The sequence below is a fragment of the Pipistrellus hanaki genome, assembly GCF_964339955.1.
Source record: "Pipistrellus hanaki genome assembly, contig: scaffold_36, whole genome shotgun sequence".
NCBI lineage: Eukaryota > Metazoa > Chordata > Mammalia > Chiroptera > Vespertilionidae > Pipistrellus > Pipistrellus hanaki.
The window spans coordinates 30,936-47,714 of NW_028182296.1; the positions used below are offsets into that span (position 1 = coordinate 30,936).

General features: G+C 48.4%; 1 long non-coding RNA gene across 3 annotated transcripts; it reads left to right on the top strand.

Moving 5' to 3' along the window:
• The first annotated feature begins 280 nt into the window (after nt 1-280).
• Nucleotides 281-13,347, top strand: LOC311615904. Of its 3 annotated transcripts, XR_014793828.1 has the most exons (5): nt 281-297; nt 673-859; nt 4,411-4,575; nt 11,607-11,713; nt 11,943-12,866. It is a non-coding gene; the product is annotated as an uncharacterized lncRNA (long non-coding RNA). The 3 variants fall into 3 exon arrangements; XR_014793829.1 differs by lacking the exons at nt 281-297; nt 673-859 and adding an exon at nt 13,093-13,347 and having other exon boundaries at nt 3,867-4,575; nt 11,943-12,087; XR_014793830.1 differs by lacking the exons at nt 281-297; nt 673-859 and having other exon boundaries at nt 3,867-4,575.
• Nucleotides 13,348-16,779: the final 3,432 nt, after the last annotated feature.

A 16,779-nucleotide genomic window follows, 5' to 3' on the forward strand; every position in this document is an offset into this window, starting at 1 on the left:
TGGCACGGCGGACCGCTCTTCCCAATGGCGGCGAGGCGGACAGCCAACGCCCGTTCCCCGCTCGCCTTCCACTGGCCAATCAGGGCTGGAGCCGGCTCGCCCTCCACTGGCCAATCAGGGCTGGAGCCCGGCTCGCGCCCCTCACTGGCCAATCAGGGCTGGAGCCTGGCTTGCCCTTCACTGGCCAATCAGGGCGTGGGTGTGGCCCTGCCTCCCGGGGCGGGCGGGGAGCCCCGAGGCGGTGCACGTGGGAGAGAGAGAAAGGCGCTGAGAGGTCGCGGTGGGGGTCGCTGCTGGGTGAGTTGCGGCCCTGGGTGGGGGCGGGGGGGGGGCGGTGGAGTCTGCCTGGTCCTCCGAACTTTATCGTGGTGCCCCCGTTTCCACACAGTGCAGTTAGTGGGACCAGTAGTCGACCCCAAACTTCGGCCGCCGGCCCCTGAATCTGGGCACAGTGCAGGGAGTGGGTCAGGCCCTGGGAGCGGACCCCCATTTTCAGTAGGTTGTCCTCCCCCCCGGAGACACACCAAAGGGGCCGAGACTCAGGGACCTTCCGGAACTGGCAGGAGGGACCCCTGGGCGGGGCGGGGGCTGGAGAAACCTGACTGCAGTGGAGTGGCGAGAGGAGGACTTGAGGTGTTTTGGGGGGAGCAGTCGTTGTATTTTCCCTTGAAGGCGGAAGTCCTGGGCCGCTTGAAGACGAAGAAGTTACTTCATAGAAAGCCGTGTGCAGTGTCCCTTCTGGGAACGGCCTGGGCTGCAGAAGCTGACGCGGCTGCGCGGCTCCTGGTGCGTCGGTGCCCTGTCCAGCTGGCCGCCCTCCTCCTTCTGCGGGACTCGCAATGCTGGGCGAAGAAACCTGGTAAATGTATTGATTTTTAATAGGAGTCGGTGTCCTGAGAAAGCCGCAGCCTTTCTGTGTCTGCCCGAAGACAAGCATGTGGGGGCTGGAACCTCTGGTGGTGCCTCCGTAGGTTGTGGGTTTCAGCAAGTAGACATCAAGACTGTCTTCGAGTGACTTCTGCTAGAGGTAGAAAGTTCTCAATTCACTCCAAGTGCAAAGGACTTCAGTCATTTCTCTGGTGGAGCCACAGAGTAAAGCAGCTGCCAGTACTCGGCACTTCCTGCCCGAGTCACTTCCTCTCCCTCAACAGAACGTTGCAGGGATAACAGTCACTGTTCCAGAGAGAGCTGGAAATATGCTTTGAACATCTCTCTCTGTGTCTGTGTATATATACACAAAATTACCTTCGAGTGACTTTCTGAGTAAACTGAAGGTCTGTGACATATATTTGATTTCAGATAGGAAGGGGGAGTGAGAGAAAGGTAGAAACATCCATGATGAAAGAAAAGCATGGATCGGCTACCTCCTGCATGCCCCCTACTAGGGCTCGAGTCTGCAAATCCAGCCTGTGTCCTTGACTGGAATCAAACCTGGTCTCTTAGGTCTGCAAGCCGAACCGCTCCAATGAAACAAATTGGCTAGGGCTGAACACATATTTTATAGAAAATTAATTAGAAAAGCAGGGTGAAATGAACAGCTTGCATAGTTTACATTATAATTTGCTGCTGAGCTCTAACCGATTGGCCCCAGGATGTGATTTAGTGGCTATTGCTTGCCATAGGCAGAGGGGCACAGCGGCCTGATAGTCAGGCATAGAGGTCTATGATTTCTCGTCAGTAAGTGAAGTGGTTTATCCATGAGCTGTTTCAAAATTGACTGGTGCCCCATCAAAGGTGTTTAGTCAATTAGGGAAGAGGTGAAAGTGAAAGTTTTCCAGAATGAGTGTTGCTCTTATAAAAGTGGATGCTGAATTTCTAGTTTTACCGAATTCATCGTGTTGCTATTTTGACATACACATTTTCTCCAAAGGGTTTCTTTGTTTCTTTGTTTGCGGTGAAGTTAGAGGAAAACTTTGAATTGTGGGTAGAGGCGCCTGGTGGGAAGGTGCTTGTCATAGCAGCCCTGGGTTGATTTCAGGGACTGTTCCCTTCATGCACAGCTAAGTCAGAGACCTTCAGTTTACTCACAGCATTGATTGAAGGCAAATGTATGAAAATGCTCTTTAAACTACAATAGATGTGTTGTCCATGATCTGGAGCAAAGGAAAAATGCAGTGATTTTGGCTATACTACTCTGTGAATAATACTTTTGAAAAACATCATCACTAAATTGTGGAAACCCTGTTGAATGATGCATTACTCTTTTACTGCACAGAGAAGCAGAGACAGGCCGCGTACAACTTGTAGTGTCATCGTCCCTGAGCAGGGATATTACCAGGGTGTCCAGGCCTCCGAGCAGCTCAGAAGTGCTGCGCCAGGTTTACAGTAAAACAGACCTCTGGAGGCATTTCTGTGTTACTTTCATTCAATTCTGTTGATTGGGATTCCACTTGAAGTTCTACTGGGGAAAACTGAATGTTCTGGCGGGATTCCTATGTGAACATTTGTGTAGCAGCTAAGAAAGTTTGGAGAGACACTAGCCAGGTTTGGTTAGTGAATAGAGCATCGTCCTGCAATTGAAGGGTCCCAGGTTCGATTCCAGTCAAGTACACAGGTGCGGGTTGTGGGCTCGATCCCCAATGTGGGGCATGCAGGAAGCAGCCGATCACTGATTCTCTCTCATCATTGATGTTTTTCTCTCTCTCTCTCTCTCTCTCTCTCTCTCTCTCTCTCTCTCTCTCCTCTCCCTCTCCCTCTCCCTCTCCCTCTCCCTCTCCCTCTCCCTCTCCCTCTCCCTCTCTCCCCACCCTCCTCTCTGAAATAAAAAACAATTACTACAAAATAAAACCTAGCAAACGTCTCATATTGGTGTCGCTACCAACCATGAAATAGACTTAAACTTCTGGTATTTGGGACAGATTCAGAGCAAAACTTTATATTTCAGCATTAGCAATCTTTAGTGATGTCACTCTGCATATTGATAAGTCACAAGCTCTGTATGTGTATTGCCAGTAGCAGCTACAATGTGTCTGATGGATCTGACCACCAGACCCACCTGCAGGGACAGGCACTTGTTCCAATGCCGCATTCCACCTGAGTTCCGTCCTGCACCTGTGCAGAGAGCAGCAGCTGCCAAGGAATGGCTTCACTGGAGAGGGCTCCCCTTCACACAGGATATTAAACATGTGCACAGATGTTCACAGGCTCTGTAATCAGGAATGCCTAACGAAGGACTTACTAGCATGGAAAAGATAGTCTTCAGTGAAATAGACCTCTCCAAAGTTCTTTAGCCACTACACAAAAGTTATAATAGGAACCCAAGATCCTGAATCGCATCTGCAAATCTTTCTGTAACAGCCAGAGACTCAATGTCTTACAGTCTCCACTGAAATCACTCATCTTCTCGTCATTCATTCATCTACTCACTCCTTCACTCCTTCATTCATTCATTCATTCACTTACTTGTTCACACACTCATTCACTCACTCACTTGCTCCTTCAGTCACTTGCTCATTCACACACTATTCATTCACTCATTCATTCTTTGCACAAGTGTATGGGCAGGTCAGTCTCACCCTGAGAACTGGATGGTGGATGGCGAGCAGGACACCTGTCCTCAGCAGCTGGTGCCTTCACAGGTAATACCCACAGAGGCACTAGGAGGGGGCACTGCCCCCCCCCCGTTTGTCACTACAAAAACCTGAGGACACTAGACACAACTACTGTCACCTTCATGGGGGAATGTGCATTGTAGGTCCTGAGGTTCACGCTTTGCTTCATCCCTTTACAAGTATCAATATTTAGGAGTCTGTTTTGTGCCACACTTTTTAAAGCTTTATCTTTCTAAGAAGCAAGTTTCAAAGAAATCACTTTGAGGTGTGTGGCCCAATCCTGAAAGCTCAGCAGCATGAGCTTGAACTTCCGGAGGCAGGTGCTGACAGAAGGATCAGCATGTGGCTCGGAGTCAGGCCCATTCTGAGCCTGTGCCCAGCCTCTCCCTCAGAACAGGCGCTTTTTCCTGTCCCTGTGTCAGGGCTACATTGGCATTGTTGGTTGGCATGGTTTTCCTGTCATATTTAGCTGCCACAGGAACTTAGAAGATTAAGACAATGGTTTGTGGGGAATGTCCTGGAAACTTCTATTGTCCCGTTGAAGACATGGATCGCTGTAGCTTACATTCACCGGTTTTTTTAGTGAATGAAGTGACTACTTAATTACACAGCCAAAGATATCTTCCCAACTGCGCGTTGTTTTTCTCCTGTGCCTGGGACACAGCAGCGCTGGATAGTAACAGAGTGGAGGCAGTGGTTCCTTGGCCAAGTTTGCGTATTACTCAGTCAGGCAGAAATTCAACAGCATAGCACAAACTTTCTCTTCCAAATTCTAGGAAATGGATGTTTTCATATCTTTTTCTTTTCATTTATCTTTTTAATCCTCACTGAAGTATATTTTCCCATTGATTTGTGCGAGAGTGGAAAGGAGGGAGCTACGGAGAAACATGGACATGAGAGACACACGTCGCACGCGTCCCTACTGGGCTGGGTAACATGCAACCGAAGTTTGTGCCCTTGACCAGGAATCGAACCCATGACCCTATGGTATTCAGGTGGACGCTCTAAGAACTGAGTTAACCAGGTAAGGCTCATTTGGTAATGTAGGTAAATATGAGCATCAGAGGATTAATATGCTCCTCTGCAAACTAGATGAGACTGCAAACTAGAAATGTGTTCTTACATCAAAAACAGCAGTGACACATCTAGAGGAAATGATGAACAACATAGACTTATGAACAAAAACAGACTCAGAGAAAGAGAAGCACCGAACAGACTTTCTTTTTTTTTTTTTTTAACATATTTTATTGATTTTGTACAGAGAGGAAGGGAGAGAGATACAGAGTTAGAAACATCGATGAGAGAGTCATCGATCAGCTGCCTCTTGCACATCCCCTACCGGGGATATGCCCACAACCAAGGTACATGCCCTTGACCGGAATCGAACCCGGGACCTTTCAGTCCCCAAGGCGACGCTCTATCTACTGAGCCAAACCGGTCCCGGCCGAACAGACTTTCAAACCTCAGAGGGAAAGTAGGGGAGGGTGGGGGATAAGGGGAAGAGATCAACCAAAGGACTTGTGTGCATGCATATGGGCCTGGTCAGTGGCCATGGACAATGGGGGTGGGGGTGGGGGGTGTGCAGGCATATGTAGGGAGGGGTTTGGGATGGGATTGGGAGGATGAGGACAATTATGTGATTCCACAATCAATAAAAAAAAAAAAAATGGGGGGAAAAACCCAGCAGTGAAACAGTGAGAAGTGTGCTTGTTGTGAAAATTTGCAAAATATAGAAAATCAATGGTTTCTTGTTAATGTATACCAACTTTACACAGAATGATGATAGCGTATTTGCAGGCATTCCATAATATTCCTACCATCAGCAATGTATAAATTATTTACATAAAAGGCTAATATGCTGTGTGTCCTTCCCACCTTCCAACTGGCCACTATGACACACACTGACCACCAGGGGGCAACGCTCCATGAAGGAGCTGCTGTGAAGCACACAGAGAATTGGTACCGCAGACCTGGTGCCCCCAAAACAACACTTGGCTTCCCCTAAGTGGGACACAGGCTCTGCCAACACCCCGGAGTGACAGTTCACCAAATAGCCAATTCTGCTGAGATCCCATGGCACAAAATTGGGCTCACAGCCCAGCCCAGCCTGCAAACGGTGGCTGTGGTTGCCTGGTAATGACGTCATGTAGCAGTGCCCAGCTTCCTCTCCCTAGCGAAGACTAGCCACTTGCAGTTTCTTAAGCCCACAAACACAAGTGGAAACATTCCACACTTTAACCAAATATCTGTGAAGTGTTTTCACATGCCTCACCTCATTTGATCCTCACAGAAGTCCTGCAGTAGGTAGGTAAGAGACTCGGTGGAAACCTGTTTGTTTGTTTTTCATTAGCCAGAAAATGGATATTTAGAAAGCTTAGAAACTTGACCCAACTGATAAGAAGTAAGAAATGGTGGACCTTGAAAATGACTTCAGGTTTTCTCATTGCACAGAATAGAGTCAAACACTGCTGCAGTTAATTATTTTATCCTTTGTTCTCCCTGCGTGATGTACAATAATAATCTGCTTTGTTTTGACATTTACTGCTGTGTTGCTGACAATTACCTGAAAGAGAAGTTGGGGTGCTTCACTGAGCTGTAAAAAGTTTAGCTACATCAGAAAACAGGTCTACTTAAGCAAGTTGATTGTATCCTTTTTAATAAAATACTAATATGCAAATTGACGGGACAGCAGAAAGACTGGTTGCTGTGATGTGCATTGACCACCAGGGGGCAGACACTCAGTGCAGGAGCTACCCCCCCTGGTGGTTAGTGTGCTCCCACAAGGGAAGTGCTGCTTTGCCTGAAGTAGGCTCAAGGCTGGCAAGCGCAGCAGCAGTGGCAGGAGCCTCTCCTGCCTCCACTGCAGGCCGGCGGTAAGAAGCAAGGGGTCTCAGACTGTGAGAGAGATGTTCAACTGACAGGTTAGGCAGGCATCTCCCAAGGGGTTCCAGAGTGCAAGAGGGCACAGGCTGGGCTGAAGGACAACTCCCCCTCCCACCCCCCTCTGCAATAATTTTGTGCAGCTGGCCTCTAGTCCTATATGATAAAAGCCTAATATGCTGTGTCCAGTTCGCCATTCAAGCAAAGTGTAATCCTAACCTAATAAAAGATTAATATGTGAATTAACCAAACTATCACTCCACTCAGCAAGCCAATGCCCACCAGCCAATCAGAGCGAGTACGCAAATAAACCCAACTAAGATGGCTACAGCCACAGAAAGCAGGAGGGAGGCTTTGGTTTCCCCAGTAACGGAGGAAGCCAAGTTTTCTGCTTGCCCTTGCAGGCCTAAGCTCCCACTCAAGGCTGAAAAGTTTCAATTATAGAAGGTAAACAAATCCAAACAGAAACGGCTGCTACCACGGAGTGAGCAAAAGGCTTGGCTCCACTCCAGGATACAAAGTTTCAATTGTAAAAAGTAAATATAACCCAGATACCAGGGACTCCTCTTGGGTCACTGGGGGCATGGCTGACCTGAAAACCACCACAGGCACCTGGCTCAAGCTGCCCCACGCCCCAAGGGAACCCCCAATATGATCCGGGGCACCCTTCAGGGCAAACCAGCTGGCCCCCACCTGTGCATCAGGCCTCTATCCTATCTAATAAAAGAGTAATATGCAGATTGATCATCACTCCTACTCACAATATGGCTGCCCCCAGGTGGTCAAAGATCCTGCCCCCATGTGGACACAAGATGGGCAGCAGGGGAGGACAGTTGGGAAGGACCAGGCCTGCAGGGGAGGGAGGAAGTTGAGGGCAAATGGGATGGCAGGGAAGCAGTTAGACATCAATCAGGCTGGCATGGGAGTGATTAAGGAGTAATCAGGCCGGCAAGCAAAAGCTGTTAGGTGCAATCAGGAAGGCAGGCAGACGAGCAGTTGAGAACCAGCAGTCCTGGATTGGTGAGAGGGATGTCCTACTGCCCATTTAAGGCCTACTGGCATCTAGCCTAAAAGGGCAGTTGGACATTCCTTGAGGGGTCTCAGATTGGAGAGGGTGCAGGCTGGGCTAAGGGACAACCTCCCTGAGCCTCTAGTATGATAATGATATGCTAAGGCCGTTCAACCGCTTGCTATTATGTGTACTGACCATAGTAGGGGGCAGACACTCCACTGGTAGGTTAGTTTGCTGCTGGGGTCCAGCCAATCAGGACTGAGATGGGATAGACACACCCTGGAACCCTCCATGGTTCTTCCCCAGCCGGCCAACCTTCCGCTTCTCTCCCTGCTCCCCCCCCCCTCCGTTGTGCACTGGTGGGGTCCCTCAGCCTGGCCTGCACCCTTTTGCAATCCGGACCCCTTGAGGAATGTTGGAGCACTTTTTTTGTCCTGATCCTGCAGGGACCCATACAGAGGGACCCCACTGGTGCACTAATTTCTGCACTGGGCCTCTAGTATCCTATATAATAAAAGGCTAATATGTAAATAGACCAAATGGCAGAACAAACAGTTGGTTGCTATAATGTATACTGTCCACCAGGGGGCGTGTGCATAACATGATGGGATGGTTGAACAGGTGAGCAGTGGCAACAGACCAAAGTAAGGGTGCCTGTCATGTCATCAGGGCAAGCCTGTAGTGGTTACTGAAAATTCTTTCTCCTGAGCAAGAACGGTCCCACCTGGCGCTCGCACCTGCTGCTGGCTTGGAGTCACTGCTCGCACCCACTGCTGTTGCATGGCATCGGCCCAAATAGCTTGGCATCAGCAGGTGTGAGCAGTGGCCATCAGCCCCGATCACACCTGAGGGTTTCTCTACCTCCCCCTGCTCCTGAGGGGAGATTGGGGCCAGCAGCCACCTCTTGCACCCACTGCCAGAGATGACCCTGCTCTCACCCACTGCCTGTGCCAAAGCCACTACTTGCACCCACTGCCAGCACCTGTCCCATTTGCACCCGCACCTGGCACCGAAGCTGCCACTCACACCTGCTGATACCTGGCTCTGGTCTCAATTGCTTGACACCATCTGCAGGTGTGAGCGGTAACTGCCATCTCTGATCACCCCTGAGGGCTTCTCCACCTCCTCCTGCTCATGAGGGGCAATCAAGCCAGCAGCTGTTGCTCACACCTGCTGACAGTGCCACCCCACTCACACCTGCTGCTGGTGCCGACCCCAATCACTCTGTGCCTTGAGGTGGTACAAGCAGGGCCAGCGCCATCAGTGCATGGGAGCAGGGCTGCTGGCAGACAGAAGACAGGAGCAGTGGTGGAGGGGCTGGTTGGGGTTTTGGAGGATGGGCTGAGACTCATCCCTGTGCCTACCACAGCCTCATGATCCACAGTTCATTTCAAGGTGCAAAAATTCATGCACTGGGCCCCTAGTATATATATAAAAGGCTAAGTTGACTCATGCATGCATGTGCGATATGTATACAGCTCTCACTGGCACCAATCACACACATATTTCCATTTGTCATTGTCAATCATGAATTTGGTTCATATGTCTATTATAGAAAGAGGGCAAATAGCAATATTAAAATATTTTTTCTACTTAATTTACTTTGAATGTGCATGAATTTGTGCACCGGGCCATTAGTGAGTAATAAACATGGAAAATTTTGTCCTAAGGGGAAAAGACTTCTCTAAAATTTTTAACCAACTATTCAATGATTATAAAAGGAATCCTAGGTCAGAGGTTGGAAAGCTATTTCTGTAACAACCAGAGACTCAATGGCTTATGGTTTATGCAGAAACTCCAAACCTCCTCATTATTGGAGATTAGTCATTGACTCTATGTAAATAAGTACCTGTGGCTCTATTAATATATCTTTTCTTATGAACAATAAAGTTTGATTTTCATGTAATAGACCTATATTAGTTAATAAGGCTTCCCTTGAATTTCAGAGAATTAAGCACAGGACCCAGCCTACTGGGACCTTGGACTCATGGGGACATTTCTGTTTCACTAGATGGAGCAACAATGTAGTGGGCTTCCTATACCCACATCTAGGAATACATGACTCTTCAGCCAACACTGTACGTCAGGGCCTGTCAGACTCACTAGATTTTGCTTGGATTTGCTGTATTTTAGACTCATCAGATCCACCCGGAGTTCAATGACTGATTAGATAAGGCCCAGTGCCCCTGCCACTAGGGGATCCAATGTCTCTATTCACAATTAGACTTTCCCATTGAGAGGGTGCAGTTCCCAAGGTCTGGTTTTCATTGAAGAGTCTTCATGCAGCTCTTCATATGTGCTATTTTCAGTCATCACTACAATTCCCCATGCATTGGTGAAAGGTATGCCATGTGGGCACTCCCAGAGTGCAATAGGGCTCACATCACCAATCGACTCCAACATTAACACCTCCCTAAACTTTTGAACTGCTTCTTCGTAAGTTAAAATGAGGGAGAATGAGCACTTACATGTCACAGAGAGTAGCACACCACCTCAGAGGTTAAACTCTCCCCTCACCTTTAGTGTCCTACTGGGATTTGAGTTTAGTCGAGGTAGTAATTGTCACAGAAGAGCTCACTGTCTTTGCTAATCTTGTTTGTTTCCTCTTGCACATTTTACTGTTCCCTGATAAATCCTGAGTTATTCTACTTTCTTCCTATGTGGGTTATAACAACCATGATCCATTCCAATTTTTCTCACATCTGGTTTGAAACCTGTGACAAAATTGATCTCTTCATGCTGAATCAGGTGTCTTGGATACAAATCATGTACACTGTTCTGGAGCACTCAGAAATATTTCAGAATGTCTGTGTTAACACCACAGACATTGAAAGAGAACTCAAAATCCCCATTTGAGTGCACTGGGCCTCTAGTATCCTATATAATAAAAGGCTAATATGTAAATAGACAGAATGGCAGAACAAGCAAACAATTGGTTGCTATGTCCACTGTTCTAGAGCACTCAGAAATATTTCAGAATGTCTGTGTTATCACCACAGACATGGAAAATAACAGCCCCCACTCCTCCATTTAGTGATGCTATAGCCCAATATTTACTAAGTGTCTTGAGCAAAATCTGGATTAGAACTTGTGTGTTTTTTTTTAACACTGAATAAATGATTTATCTTTTTATAGGCACAATTCCTGACTAACTCTCTGATGAGTAAGGCCCTACAGCGCACCTACTGCAATGCAGTCTGAACAGAAGCTCACCCTGATATTAGTGAGGAAAAGGAAAGTGCAGAGAAACTTACTCCTATTGTTCCAAAAGAAAATAACATTGCTCACCAATATCATACACATCTATCAGTAGGTCAGGCAGTGACTGCTTCAGTGTCACAGGCTACAGGGAGCTTTCTATGAATAGCAGTTCTAGGTAGACAGAGGGATTCCTTGTTTGACAGGAGGGCACAAGGCATCACCTCATATAACTCCTTTGATCAGCCCAGGTTTGATCAGGTATGGCCCACACTAATAGATGTAGTCTTCCCATGCAGGTCCCTTAATGCCTCTGTGAGTGACATCACACCCAGGTCATAAAGGACAACTCAGGTTGCATGGTAACCTGGTGGACCGTGTTTAAGATTTGTTCTTTGTTACCCAGGAAATCCTGTGGGACAAATCTCCATCCATCCCCAGGGTGATGACAGCCCCTCACCCTGAATGTTTGTCCCTCTAATACCCTGATGGACAGCCAGAGGCTGGTGCCGTTGCCGCCCACAGGCCCATGGGAGCCAGGAAACCCATGCAGCTTGGCCCCTTGTTACCTCTTTCCCAGCTCTGACCAACCCAGGGAACCTTGATCAGATTTGCCAGCTTTCTACGATGAACTTTTTCCATTTTTTTCACTCTGGCTTGAGATTATTGACACAAACATATACTCATACCCTGAAGCTATTTGTACTGAATCTGAGTCTTGGCTATAAGTCATGTAGACAATCCATGTGTGCTGTTTTGGACAACTGAGAAATTGGTCAGATGGTCTATGTCATCACCACAGACATTCACATGAGAAGTCAGGAGAGCCATTGGATTGGCATAGCGATTTTCACTGCACCTAGTGGTGATGTTGCTCTGTATTTAGAAACTGCATTGTTCTGTGGACTCTGGAGTTAGAAAGTAGTTCTGTAACTCTTAGTGATTTACTTTTCTTCTTTTCATAGACACTGTTCCTCATTAACTGTCTGATGGCTAACACCCTGCAGTACAAACAAAACTATGTTGGCATTATTTGAAAACAAAAAGTATCTCTTATTTTCAAAAAATGGAGGTAAGACTGACAAAAATTCTTTTACAATTATTCCATTATTAAATATTGGGGGATAATGTAGTTAATGACATTATATTAACTTTTACTGTACAACTTTACAATACAACATAGCCTACTCCAGTATGTGCTCAACACCCATAGGATAGTCTCTTGGTATTTGAACTCCTTTGCCACTGTACCCTCACTCATGCTTTTTCCCCTCTGGTGACCACCATGGATTTGTCTGCAGGTAGGAGATCTTCAAGGTGAATGACCCAATCTCTGCCCATCATGATGGATTCATCGCCCACTGTCCTTCACAAACATCCAGAATGGTCGGTTGTAGTGCAGCAGTCCAGTTTCTGGGTGGTTATTGACATCATGCAAAGTCATCGGTAAGCCAGGCCACAACTTTGCTTCCTCTGTCACCAGGTCATAGGGAACCTTCTATGCGCCCACACATCTAGGCTGAAAGAGGGCATCGTTGTTTAGTGGGAGGACCCGAGGGCAAGTGGGTCACTTCTTATCTCACAGCTCTGGTCCTCTGAGGTCCCATCATGTATGAACCATTTTACCTTCATGGTCTTCCTGTGTGTGGCCTCTTTAGGCTCCCTGTGTAACATTATCCCCCAGGTCACAGTGGACAGCCAGGTTGTCTGGTAATACTGGCCCATGGTTAAGCACTACTTTTCTGAAACCCAGATAGCCCTGTTTGGATAAGTCACAGGCCATCCTCAGCGTGAGGACTGCTCCTTACCCTCACTATCTGCCCCTCAAGGCTAGGACTGCTTAGGCCTAAGGTAAGGTGACCAGATCGTCCCGCTTTTGGAAAGATTCTTTCCAAAAATCGGGACTTTTTTAAAACGCCACGGGATGCTGGAAAAATTGTTGAAAATCGGGACTGTCCTGCCAAAAGCGGGACGATCTGGTCACCTTAGAAGGAAGGGATGGAAGTCACCAGTGATGCCATGTAGACCTCAGCCAGAGACTGGAAATCTGGCCCCTCCAGTCCGCTAGGGAGCCTGGATCTCTATGGGGTTTGTCCTCTGGGGTAGCTTATTCATGCTCTCGAATGTTCTGAGAAAGGCCCAGGGCCAAGGGCTAGGACTCTCTGAGAGAAAGGCCAGGGAGTGATATGTCAGGACTGAGCCTCCTAAGACTCTGAGAGAGATGCCCAGGGCCCAGGGCCATTGCTTCGGGCTTTGCCCGTCCTTTCCCTGAACGAGATGCAGCCCTTTGGTGATGGGCTCTCTGTGCGGGAGTTTCGGCTCAGAGGTGCTGACGCTGGGCTGGACTCTGAGGCTAGCATAGTCATTAATGATGTCATGCTGACATTGATAAGTCACAGGCATTGTTCTTTTTCTTCTTTGAATGCTAATTGTCTCTGTGTTTTCTTTCAGTTTCACCATAATCTTTGCCTCCAGATACATATCAATGCAGGTTTTTAAAACCTGGTATTGAATATTGAATATCTTTCCCCATTTTAACCTTACATTACTCTCCCAATGCCAAATATGAAAACTAAACATATCGGAGGCCTGGACACACCTCCATGACCAGCGGGGCTGCCTCAAGGCTGGGGACTCTGTGTTTTTTGACATCAGCAGATCCAGCCCCAGAAAGAAACCTGTTTACACTTCTGAAAACTGCCAGAAACGGATGGCCTGTTCTAAACTGGGTTACCAAGTAAGGACGGGGGTAATAGAGGGGTATTTTGCTCCGGAAACAGAATTCCCAAAAAGTCCCAATTCATTATTTCCCCACAAAATGGTTGGAGGAGAGTAAAATCCCAACATGAGCTTTGAAGGCCTCTGTGTCCAGGGGATGGCGTTGCCTGCTGAGGAGGAGCAGCAGGGGACACGGGCAGTTTACCCACAGGCCGCAGCCAGGACGCTGGGCTGGAGCCAGGCGGGCCCTGGGTTCTCTAAGAGGTCCTTCTAGAAATAGATCCCTCAGATGCTTCCTCTCACTTTAGGTAAGGAGTTATTGTTAAGGCACTTGGGGAGTTCCCCTTTCAGCTTCAGAAAGGAGGTGCAGATACAGGAGTCATCACTGCAGCCACCCTCCAGGCGTTAGCAGGATTCCTGAAGGTGGGGGACCCCGTAGAAGTAGGGGAAGGCTGCTGCCGCCACCATGACACTAAAAACCCGACGTGTCTGGTTTCATGTGTCATACTTAACCTTGCGCTCTGTAACTCAAGCCACCTGGAGGCCAGCCTAGCCATAGGAAGAGCCGGCCCAGCTGGCCCACCTGTGGCCTTGCCACAGCCCCTGGTGAGAGTCAAGGGCTTGGTGGGCACAGAACTGCTCTAGCCAGGGCCCAGGGACATCCCAGGCCTTGTCAGCGGGTGTTTAGGGGGGACCCACTGTGCAGCAATAGTGGCGGGAATGCCCAGGGCACAGATGATGGAGCGGTACATGAGCCAGCGCGCAAAGCTCCGTAATGTATATAAGCCCCGTATAATGCAGTTCACAAATTGTGAGAGGCTTTCTGGGAAGAACAGTAGGTGGCATGAAGGAGCCAGGAGAAGTGAGGCAGAGCTCTACGCCCAGGAACATCTCCAGCCCACCTGCCCTAGCAGGAGTCGGAAGTACCTCTGGTCAGAGCAAGATCAAGGTTCACAGAAAGAGAAACAACAAGTAAGCAGAGCCGTGCAGTAAGAGCCCTTTTCTGTGCGGTGTAGAAGCTGCTGGGAGCAGCCTGCGTGGAGGGCCTGACCCGTGCCCTGCAGCAGGAAGCTCTCCTGGAGCCGGTCAGGGAGCACGAGCTACAGTGCAGGCCTCAGCATCCCTCCCAGACCTCATGCACCCACTCCATCTCCTCCCTGGCTGGCTGGGTGCTTGCAGCCAAAGGGCAGGCTCCCTTCCCACTCCCCTAGGCACTGCACATGCTCCTCTTCAGCGCTGGTTGGGTAGCGATTTCCCAATAAGAGGGCAGGGCGGAGTTATCCTCCATTCTGTAATTGAACCCTAGCCCTCACCCAACCAATCAGGGTTAGCCAAGGCAGTGACATCACCACCGACCAGAGTAAAACCCCTGGACTGGGCGAAATTCGCTCTCTCTTCCGCCATGCTTCTGGCGTGAGTGGGAAGAGCCCATGCTAGCATGGAAAAGGCTCTTTTATTTATTGCACCGGACTTGGCTCCCTGGTGGTCCTTGGGGATCACGAAGTCTGGGCGTAACACCAGCAGCAGTTCTCCAGCAGGTGTCCCAGCTCAGCCCGCTCACCCTGTTACTGGCACGAGCCCTGTTCCACCTGGCCACCACCGGTCCCTTCTGAGTAGAGATCTAGCTGGTACCTCAATGCCCTGCACCTCCAGGTGGGCAATCACCCCAAGAAGCAGAGACTTCCTTGTGATGTTAGGCAAGCTGGCAATGCCTGAGGTGGGGCACACCGCCCTTCCACTACACCCCCCAGCAAGCCAGGCGGCCTGCAGCTGAGTCTCCTGATCTTCATGCTCTACCAGGCACCATTCTTCTGATGCCAACTGACAGTGGGTCTCAAGGCTCAGAGCACAGGACTGGCCTGCAGGGAGCAGATACGGGCCTCATCGGAGTGTGCTCCAGCCTCACGCAGAGCACAAGGCATGTCTGCAGGTGTCCCGGAGCGTTCCCCTCACCATGAATGGCCATCAGGATGGAAGAGAGTGTGTTTAGTGAAAGGACCTCAGCCAGCCATGCAAAGAGTATCCAGTTATTCCTGAAATAGGGTGAATTCAAATTCTATGCAAGGTTACAGGCAGAACTTCCTTTTTTTATTAAACAGCCAGCCCTATGTGCACTTAGTGGTTATCTCGATGCTGGCCTTGAAAAACAATGCTGTTCTATCCAATTAAAATAATGCATCTGGCATGGTATTGAGATTGTGGACATATCTGGTCTCTGGCCTGCAAGGTCAGACAGCTAAGTTTATTTTCATCATTCTTCAAACGGGCTAAAGCAAACTAGAAAGCAACATTTTATCTAGGAAGAACAGCAGAAAATTCCAAACAACAGTTTGTTGCAGAATGGGGGTTTTCCTTCTCAGAACCTTTAAAAATTTACTACCTGCCCCTAAAGCGGCGCAGTCGTGTAGGGTCCACCTGCATGTGGTACTCTTGCGGCTGCCCTGGCCAGTTCAATAAATTCTTGTTTGCGCTGAAACCAGTTTGGCTCAATGGATAGAGCGTCGGCTTGGGGACTGAAGGGTCCTGGGTTCGATTCCGTTCAAGGGCATGTACCTTGGTTGTGGGCACAACCCCAGTAGGGGGTGTGCAAGAGGCAGCTGATCGATGACTCTCTCTCGTCAATGTTTCTAACTCTATCTCCCTTCCTCTCTGTACAAAATCAATAAAATATATATTTTAAAAATTCTTGTTTGCTTTTTTAAATAAATTGTCAGCCTCCGGTGGTCTTATTTTGAACCCAGGGTTTGACCCCACAACAATTCCGAGATCTGGGATCAGAGCTGCAGACTTTGTAACAGCCAGAGAGTTGATGGCTTAAGGTGTGTATTTAAATTCCAATCTCTTCTCATCAATTCAGTGTCATAGACCAGTGTTTCCCAACCTTCTCTCATGATGAGAATCACCTGGTGGAGTTGTTAAAACACAGATTCCTGAATCCCAACTAAGAAATGCTAAACTAGAATTTTTGGGAACATATAGGTAAAATTGTATACTTAACTAGTGCTCTAAGACAGATTTTATATACAGAGCACTAAATTAGGTATGCAATTTTACCTATATGTTCTCAAAAATTCTAGTTTAGCACTTCTTAGTTGGGATTCAGGAATCTGTGTTTTAACAACTCCACCAGGTGATTCTCATCATGAGAGAAGGTTGGGAAACACTGTCATAGACAATAGTGAGCAAATAGGTGAGGCTGTATTCCAATAAAGCAGTGATTGTAGACACCAGGGTGTGAGTTTCACATAATTGACCTGTGTTCGGCTGCAGGGCATTGTTTGGACTCCGCCTTTGAACTCTGAGAGAGAGGAGCAGGGCCGGCTGTGGGTCTCACTAGGAGTCTCTGTAAGAGAGGCTGGGCTCTTCAATGCTGTCTCTGCTCTTTCGGGATGGAAAAGGCTCTTCAGGGCTAGGTTTTGC